General features: G+C 39.1%; 2 pseudogenes; both read right to left on the reverse strand.

Annotated features, from left to right (window-relative positions):
• Window positions 1–5,336: 5,336 nt before the first annotated feature.
• Window positions 5,337–6,298, reverse strand: LOC136280330 (uncharacterized; annotated as a pseudogene).
• A 284-nt stretch (window positions 6,299–6,582) lies between these two features.
• Window positions 6,583–8,123, reverse strand: LOC136280331 (major facilitator superfamily domain-containing protein 12-like; annotated as a pseudogene).
• Between the last annotated feature and the right edge of the window lie 1,877 nt (window positions 8,124–10,000).

The following is a 10,000-nucleotide window of genomic DNA, read 5'->3' on the forward strand; positions in this document are numbered from 1 at the left end:
ATCCACAGCAAGACGAGCTGCAGCGGACTCCTCTCTAGTAATTTGTTTATTAGTCAGTTAACTGGTGCTTTTCCCAAAAATAAATCAAGGAAAGCCGAGCCGCTTTATCGATCGAACTCTAGGTACAGTCTGGAAAAGTAGAAAAGGGGAACACCCAAAACTAAACTGTTCTCAGTAACTCCTTACTTTTCCGGGGAAATTAGTCAATTACCTTCACTCTTATGTGAATATATAAAGTTCTTTTCCACAGCAAATAGCCCCAGGAATTGGTGTCTACTTCTGGGGAGAGTATTAGCATGTGTTAGTATGAAATCCGACGCCCTCTCTCCACAATTGCGGTTGAAAGTAAAGAAATCAATATCTATTTCGCAAGGAAGATTTGTTCCATCATCAACCGTCGGTAATGGGCGTCCCCTCTCTCAACCAGAACGTTGCTTAAAAACCTCCCTGGGATTGAAGCATTCCGTGTAGTTCATTTGAAGATGCTAAAACATCAGGGAAGAACTATTCCAGACTCTTGGAATAAAGGGTTGCTGGCGAAACACTTTGCATGCATTGGTACGACTAAGAGTGTTATCCTTTAGAAAAAAATATAAATGATTTACATTAATACAATATTATCCGAAACAAGACACAGGTGTGACCTCCGCACGTTTCAAGTAAATAGCAAGACCACATAATTAGCCCTAAAGGTATTGGCAGAAACGTTTTGACGTATAAGTTCTAGAAAATTCCACTCAGGTTTAAATCTAAGCTAAGCTACGCTATACAAGTTCTATAAAAGGTACTTTCATTAGCCAGCTCTTGAAACATCTTGAAAACAAGGCAACGTTCAATGCAAAGGTTAAATTAATCGATCTGGTGCGGCAAGTTGTAAAGCTGAAAAACCTATCATATTAAGAAGACGAGGTATTAAATTTTTAGCAGGCTTTATTTAAAACTTGTTACCGAGGGTAAATTGGAAAAAATTTAACATGTAGAAAAATCTAAAAATAGAAAAAAATTCGGCTGAACTGAAAAAATGATTTACGTTTCCTAAAATGTTCGAACTAGAATAAACGTCAAGCACACTAATTATCGTGATTATCACTTCCGAGGAAACGGAGCGGAAGAAGAAAGGGGAATTTAAAATGGCTTCGCTCCAGTATTAGAGCACGTTTAATTGGAGGTTACTCTTCTGTGGGATGTGATGGAATGGAACCTTTTCCAGAAAGAATAACATTTAGTCTCAGAAAATGTGATAAGGAGCCAATATCGTCTGTCTTTGTCACATTATTGTGATGACAATGGAAGATGCTTTTTTCCCCGAAATCAAAGCGGCCACGCCAATGGGAACCCTCGCTAACCATTCTCGAAGTTGCTGAACGCTTCTCTTGAATAAGACGCACGAAAAGGACCACACGAGGAAAAAAACTGGTTTCGAGGCATTGACTGAACATTGATTGAAGTGTCAACAATGCTACTCCAGAGCACCTAGAATTGCCAATGGAGGAACGTTTGCTGAGTCATTTAGTGCGTGGTTTCAATATGAGACGCTCTGAGAAGAAAGCACGCAATACCATGTTAAATTTTCTTGGCAAAACTCACCCGTTGGCTTCGCTGAATCTTTCTTGCATAACATACACCAATGAGAGCGTTCACAGTTACAAGATCCTTTGAGATCGTGTAGTGAAGTTCAACAAGCTAGTGTACCCTCATTGATCACACGATACTCCCACACCATTCCACGGAACGCAGTCTATTTTTCCAAGTATAGGTTTTAAGTCGATTAATGGCTACAAAGGCGGGAGTCTAACGTAGTCATAGTTTTCATAAGTTTATAAAGTTCTCCCCTCTTTGCAAGCACTGTCTTCTGGTGCTACAAAAAGCGTATACAGGACAAGGCAATAGCCATAATCCACGTAGAGTCTACTAATTAAATTTACTGGCGTCCTTACCTTGATGAATCAAGAAGACCAAAAACTAACAAAGATTGAATATTAGAGAGTACGGCTTAATCAAAAGACGCTACACAACCATTAATAAAACTAAGGTAAATATAACGTCCATAACTTTGAAAAACCTTCAGCCGTAATCCTTTGTATGCATGATAATGCTCCTACCTTGACAACCAAATAAAGTCATCGTAAAATATCAAACATAGGCTGACCAGGATTAACTCCACAAATTCTTCCATTCTAGCCCAATAGTGAAAAGAGAGAATCTACGATTCGAAGTGTGTGAAGCTAAATAAGGGCGTGATCTTGGGAGGGCCGATGAGCCAACTGTTACACAAATACAATTCCAAACGAGTTAAAGTTTTGTGTTCTCCGAACAAAAATGCACTGTAACTTTATGGTTATTGTGACGAGTGTCCGAGTGGTTGACTGAAGCTGCTTCTTCAGCTGGACATTGGAGAAAGGGAACATCACAAACGATGGTTGGCAGGGTTCAGTTTCAACATCCCCCCTATGAAGCTAAAAAAGAAAAAAAAGAGATGGGCAGAAAGAGGATTCAGTGCAGCAGACAACCACTTCAAAACTGTCTTGCCAATCTAAATAAGACTTGGGGAAAAAAATACTTTCTCCCTCCCAATCCAGTGAAACCGTCCCAAATGAAGCATTAATTTTTTGAAGTACATCCACAATAACTGCTGTCCAAACGAAACAAAAAAACATTGTGAATGAGCCTACGTCTTCAGTAGGATGACAAGCGCAAGAAAGGAATACTTTCAAAACCATTTGTTAAATGTAAATTCAGAAAAGTGTGCAATCGTGTCTCCGTGTGTTACACCTGTCACAAAACTCTTTTAATCCAATGATGTCCTTACCTCTAGTACTGTTGATAAAAATTGGACGGTTGGAAAAACAAAACCAATAGGGATCCCACCAGAGCTAAAACTACGGTCGTCAAAAGCAAACACATGGTCGCACATAGTTGGTAACTGCATCGTTTGCGTGGTTCTCATCAAAACTAGGGAAAAAGAAACTAATAAAAATTATTCACTTACGTAACGATGCATTCCATTTCAAAATCTGGCAAAAAAAACGACGTCATACTGATAAATAACAAAGTTCTTAAAAGTTAGCCCAAAAAGCAACTCATGATTACATTTATATTGCGAGTTGTTCACAAAAGAAGCTGTGGTATAGCCATCATAGATGTATTAAGTTGCTGTTATAGTTCTCAGCAAGGCAAACATCACACTATGACTTTCGCTTACACTTTAGGTATGGGTAAACTTCCTGTCTACCAATTAAAAATAAAAACCGCTTGCAACTATGGTGATCACATCGAGAATGGCAAACACTGATCCACTGTTTTTCATGAAAGGAAATTGCTCCATCATGTTTTTGAAATTACTCACAGAGGAATAACATAGTTGCTAACATTAGAACAATGCTCAATACTGTCGATAGCAATTCCTCTCTATGGTTGATTTAGACGGCTATCGCCTCTCAACCGATCACAAGCAAAACTGACACCGAGTGTCATATTATTCAACGGGTTACCCTGTTTCAGGCAGTCTGCTATTGTATGTTACATTCTGATTGGACTGCCTTGCAAGACATTCCTGTTTTATCTAGTAAGCCATTGTGATCACTTCCTTTTTTTGTGCGACACTCAATCAAATTGTGACCCTAATTCCCATGCTTACTTACTGATTCGGCCGATTGGATGTTGGCTGGTTGTATCGACCACCCTTCAGGAGTGTAATTGTTTTAAAGTATATCGTAATTTGTTTTTAACTCTAACCTTACAATCCCCGATCAGCTCAATGATGAAGACAAGAGCCATGACATGCATAATGGACAAACCGCGTCCCCTATTATGACCACTGGTGCATATGTTGGGGGGGGGGGACTGTTTGATGGAGATGGTTTGAAAATAGCTCCAAACAGCACCCACCAATTCACTAACAAACTGCCAAAAGGTAAGTACACTAGATGTGGAAATCAAGGGAAAGTTTGCGGGTTAGTAGGACTCATTTAACAAAAGAAGGCGTTAGTTGGTTCTGCCAAAAAGAAAGCCGACAACGAAGAGAAATTTCTTTGTAACAAGCGTCTGACCCACTGCTTGGATGAGCAATGGTAACTGAAGACTATCTTGTTTATCTATAGGGATAAGAGGGTGGGCGAGTTCTCAAGCCTCGCTAGACAGTCTAGTTAACTTTATCATAGCTATAAAACAGATTCCTTGATTCAGGAATCACTTGTAAAAGATAAAAAAAACAACAACAAACGAACAAGCCGTTAGCAAATTTTGAACAGTCAGACAACACAAAATAAATTAAAATACGCTTCTGACTTGCCAGCCACAAAAGCTGTAGTCTAGGATTCAAACTTAACGTCCTACCTTACTCCCAATTTTGGGGTTTAGTTTGTCCGGATGTTGAACTCGCTAGAGAGCCACTGATCAAGAGTATGAGTGGAAAATAGGCGGGTAGAGTCCTAAGCCACAATAAACAATAAATCGTGATAATGTAGACGATCACACCTTTTTCAATATGAAACCAAAAGTTACAATTCAAGTGGGAAAACACAGGTAAAGAAAAAGACGGGCAATTTCATACCTTAGGAAATAGCAATGTTTCTGTGAGGAAAAGCGGCAAGTAGGTAGTGGTAAATTCCTGTGCATGGCGTGTACATGCAATATAATAGCAACCTGAAAATGAAAGAGATGAAGTAGCGAGAACAAATCATAATAAAATAAATACATCCAGCATAATACCAGAAAAGTTGGACGAGCAAAGGTTTACCTTATAACAATCTTGGATCCCTCAGCCAGTCTTTGAATTCGTTTTGGCGGTTTGCTCTTAGGTTCTGCATTTTTCAAAGGAAATAGGGACACCACGTAGTTACAGGGTTTTCTCTTGCAGCTGACGAATCATTTCCACTCTCAGAAGTTGTCTATTCTTTCATCCTCTCGGCAACCCCTTGTTTGGGCTAATTCTGAGTGCATACATCCACACTTCACTGTCTTCTCAGGCGTCGTGATCAAGATTTAAACCCTGGAAATTCGATCTAGTTCACTGACGGCGTTTCGGAAAATTCAGAAGAAAAGAAAGTTACAGTCGTTTTTTGCTGTTTTTTTTCTGTATAACAAAAGCTCTTTATTTTATCGCCATCACTTTCCATTATCTTCAAAGTTCCAGAGTTGGAGAGACTATATTTACCGCCATATGGTAAATGCACCATTCCAGGTTTTTTTTGGTACGTTTGGTCGGAAATGATGTGTCTGGAATGTTTCATACTGGTCTTCTCCGTCATCTCTTCACCTCCTCTCTACAATTCTGTTTCGGATAGTTCTGAGTAATGTCAGCAAGATTGATTTATTCTGGTTCCTCTTTGTCCAATTTATGCCACCTCGTTTCCATTTTTACCGTCAGGGGGACCCACCTCGTTGGTCACTATCCATTACCCTCGTCAGGGGAGTTTTTGATCTTTACTGGTCCAGCCTCCAAGAACTATACACCAGTTACATTTTCGGCTTCTTCGCCGTTCCTTGCAAGTGATCCCCAGTAACATCAATAAACGTTAATTGAAACTGCTGTCCCGCTGTAATCAAAACATTAGTTCATCAAACACACGCATTAAGAGAATCCTATTTCGTTCTGGATCTAGATGCTGCACTTCTGAAATCAATTGTCTTTTTAAATCCTCAATTTTTGGATTCTTTGTGGTTTCCTCAGTGGCAGACTGTAAAGGATCCTGATTTTGACCAGTGTTGTCAGTATTCCCAAGTCAGAAAATAGAGGCTCAACGAACGTCTGAAATCGACTTCGTTTTCTTCTAGGCAATTCAGGGCTACTTCTTCTTCTATCTCCGGCATCTCACGTTGGTCTGATTCATATTCGGTGGAAGTTCTAATCATGTCAACGAAATTGTAAAGCAATGCTCCCTTTTTCTAGTGTCTAGACAATCAAAAGAAGACAATCAATCATTAAGCTACCAAATGCTTGGCATGGTAGTACCAAATGTAGAATTAGAGATCCTGTCAGTTCAAATATGTATTAGAATACTGGCACATGTCTCCAAATCTGCATTACATGAAGGATCTATGTAAGCAATATGATGTATTCCCTAAAAAAAAGTTCCATAGCATAAAGGAATTGTTTAGTTAATAAATGAACAGGACACAAAAAACAGGTTACTATCACTCCAAGAGGCGAAGAGAGAATGGGAGTTTCCTATGAATACGGTATATTACTTTGTAACATTATTTTGATACTGGAGGGAAGACAGGTCTGCAATTTTGTAGTCAACCGCAAAAGCATCTAACTCCAACTGAACTGCGCAATTCATAGACTTACCGCCATTTTCGGGTCCAAAGTCAGTCAGGAATATTCCAGGCAGAATTCTACAAATTAAGAGAAAAGAGGACAGTATGGAAAAAAATTTGCACCACATGCGTAGAATCGCACCTTTTTCTTCTGTCGGCCACAGGACATTTTTACAAGCTATGAAATCTAAATCTAGATCATGTAAGTAGTCTGAAACTCTCGGGAAAAAATGTTGTCGTAAATATACACATAAAAACGCCGTAATTATATGACCAGGCAATTTATAGGAAACGAGCTTCGGGCATACAATTTAGGAAGAGTTAAGGGACACGCATAAAGGTGGCCCGCACATTAGCCATTAGAAGTTTCCTGGATAAGGAAGCAAACGAAAAGTATTCACTCATGCAGCACTTCAACAAAATTCAAGATATCGTAAGATATCTTCCTATTCTTACCAAAAGGTCCCTTTACGGTGCTCTTTCTTCTCACCCGGGATTTGAGGTTCCTTTAGCCCAAGGTCGAAAAAAAGCTGCAAAGAAGATTCCGGTTCCACTAAGAATGCACGCCAGGTAGGTGTTAAGAAAGGAAAAATCAATAGGCAATTCGAAGAAGGTAACTGATACTTTGACGGACAAAAAACTGAGTTACAAGAGGCAAACACAGCAAAGAGCAAACAAGCAGCCCAGGAAAACTCTTTTTTCAATGGCTCATATCATGACTTTACAGTTACTTAAAACCACCATAGAAAGTTGAGTATACTATGGCCCCTAAAGGCGTTTATGGGTTTATTTTTGTTTTTTTGGCCTGCCCCTATACCAGAAAACTCTGGAAACAGGCTGTGAGTGTCCCAAATTATTGCCTTTGTCTTTTCTGAGAAGGGCCCCAAGGCGACTGTGTAAATGAGAATGCCACTTAGGAAGCTGAAACATTGTCCGGTAAACAGCTTAAAAATACAAGAATATGGTAAATAGTTCTTTAGTGCCATTTATGTTATCCTTGCAAAATGAATATGGGAAAGATGGCCTCCCATTGCACTTGCTTGGATCATATGACGAAAAAGTAAACATTGTGCTCAACTTAATTGTAAAATGGACCGAATTGCCAAGCCAATAACCTGATAAATGCTTTAGTTCTCTTTGTCTAATTCATAGCTCCCACGATTCTATGATAATTTTGAGGATAATTCGCATTGCATGAGTTACAAATTAATTTAAATTACATCCTCCGAAGAAAACCAAAACTTAGTTTACAGTGAGAAACGTCCTAGGCGAGAAGAGTGAAGAGGGAAATTTGTGAAAGCTACATAAAAAAAAAAACCATAAAAAAAAAAAGTATGAGAGCCAGATAGGACTATGAGTGTTCAGACAAAGTTGTCCATAACAAACCTCAAGGGTGCTTATAGCTGTATATTCCTCAACGGACTCCGCTTACAGTATCGATGGAAGACGAATGATTTACTTCCATAATGATGACAAATATGCCATAAATAGAATTCAAGAAGCGTAATAGACAATTGGAAGCCAGCTTTGCATGATTACCATACAAGGATAACAGCGGTTGGCGGAAAGGGGGACGGACTACGGACAACAAGACTGTTGCCAAAAGGTGCCAAGATTTTCGCCGGCCAAGTTTCTTTGATAGAAAAAGGTAGCCTAACCCTATCAGGCAAGGTAACCAGAAATTGGATGCGAAGAACGCGTCAACTAATTGCGAAACGAAAATATAACTCCACATCTGCAGCTGAAAAGTTCCACTTACCTACCATCAAAAACAGGAGAGCAAATGAAGCATGATGCTGCCGACAGAGGTCTGTGAATAAATTTCCTACTGCGCAAAACCATTTGCGTTCCCTTCTCCGCATCTTAACATGGAACGAGCTGTACGCAATCCACCCGAAAACGGTGGAGTTTAGTTTGATACAGGATTTAGTCCAAGTACTTATTTCAAATCTTATTCCAAGTGACTTAAACGTGGTCCATAAAAGCATCCCTTGAATAAATTCCTGCGTAATTGGCCTCTTGGAACGTCTAGGAATTTGCTAATTCGAACAAAAAACCTTCAAAAAATACTACGGAAACAAACTTGCACTCGACCTTGGAACTCTTGGGCCACACTGTTTTAAAACATGTCCTCACCGGCAATCGATGTCTTATTGTGCAGATTCATACATGCACGTTTAGTGATATGGTTTTTTGACTGAATCCACTCCCGGAAATTTGCGGCTTAAAAAGGAAATTTATCTTAAATGTGGTTGTTGTACACAGAAAATTTGTACCTATTACTCGTTCGAAGCCTTTCGAAAGCATTTGATCAAGGCAAAAAAGATTATCAGAACAAAAGTTGTGAATTGGCTTTTATGACGTATAGTTTAGAAAGTTCATTTGTATTTTTTGGCAGTTACAATATATGCAAATATTCGTATTCCAAAAATTTGCGTCTTCAATGACCACAACGATTTATCCCGAGGAGTGAAATTCGGATAAAGTAATTACTAATTTGCGCCCAATACCAACGTAACAACGGAGGCGCAAAGGAAAGAAGATCATTCTGAATGGATGGGGACGCGCATCTACGTTAGATTACCATGATTGGTCCAATGTAGAGGACCAAGTATTTTTTGAATATCAACTGCAACAATCTCGCTCATTTACTGGTCTAAGAAAATTCTGAAGGACAGAAATTCAAAGTGCCAGAGGGTTCTGGAATGAAAAGTTGTCGACACATCTCATATCGCAGGAAAAAAATGGATCATGATTCAATGGGAGTGAAGTGTTTTATTTTTCTTCTTGAACGTGTTTTTATTTTTCTTCCATCATGATTATAAATATATATTCATATCACGTTCACTGAAGTAGTTTTATGCCTTGCACAAGTACAATAAAATATTACCTCACTCGATGTTTTGGCTGTCATAATGAAAGTACGACGAACTGAAATGGCATAAATCGCAAGAGTCCAGAGTTGAAAGTAGTAACGCCATAAAGTTTTATTTTTCTTGGCAGTTGTTTCCCATATGGATCAGGAGCAGCTCTCTCGATCGAGCTGTGGGTACAGTCTGACAAGTGCGGAAGGATAACACTTAATAAACCTTTTTTGGAAAACTTACAAATTTTTTCTGCTATCAAGTCAGATATTATCCGACTCTGTTTGTGAATATACGGTCTCGATTGGTATACCCTCCGGCAATTGAGTATCTACTTTCTGGTTTATTCCTCTGTGAGAACTATTAGCATGCTTCAGTTTTGAAAATCCGTACGTCATTCTTTAAAATTGCAGATGAAAACATGAGGGGGACGCAACGCAAATGCAAGAAATGTCACTTAGACCTAAAGTAACGCCAGATGAGGGCGAATAAATCCGTGTGGATATATTTCTCTTTATAATCTACATGTAACGCAAAGGAACCGACCGAGGAATAAAGGCACTATTGATTGCGTGTGAAACAAAAGCAATAGCTGATGACATTTTGATATCAGGCATTAATTCATTTATCTTCTCATATTTATTCGCCCTCCTCTGGCGTACTTTAGGTCTAGTGACATTTCTAACATACACACGGATTTTGACACTCTCGCGCAGCTCGGAATGTTAGGAATGCTAGGTTAATATCCTAGCATTTCTAAAAAAGTACTTACAGTTGAGGCCGCTTTCGTTCCCTCATGTAAAGTAAGTCAATATTCTGCAAAGGAAATTTGTTCAGTCAACAACCGTTGGCAATAGTGCTCGTCTCTTGAAACT

Source organism: Pocillopora verrucosa, chromosome 4 (genome assembly GCF_036669915.1).
Source record: "Pocillopora verrucosa isolate sample1 chromosome 4, ASM3666991v2, whole genome shotgun sequence".
NCBI classification, from domain to species: Eukaryota; Metazoa; Cnidaria; class Anthozoa; order Scleractinia; family Pocilloporidae; genus Pocillopora; species Pocillopora verrucosa.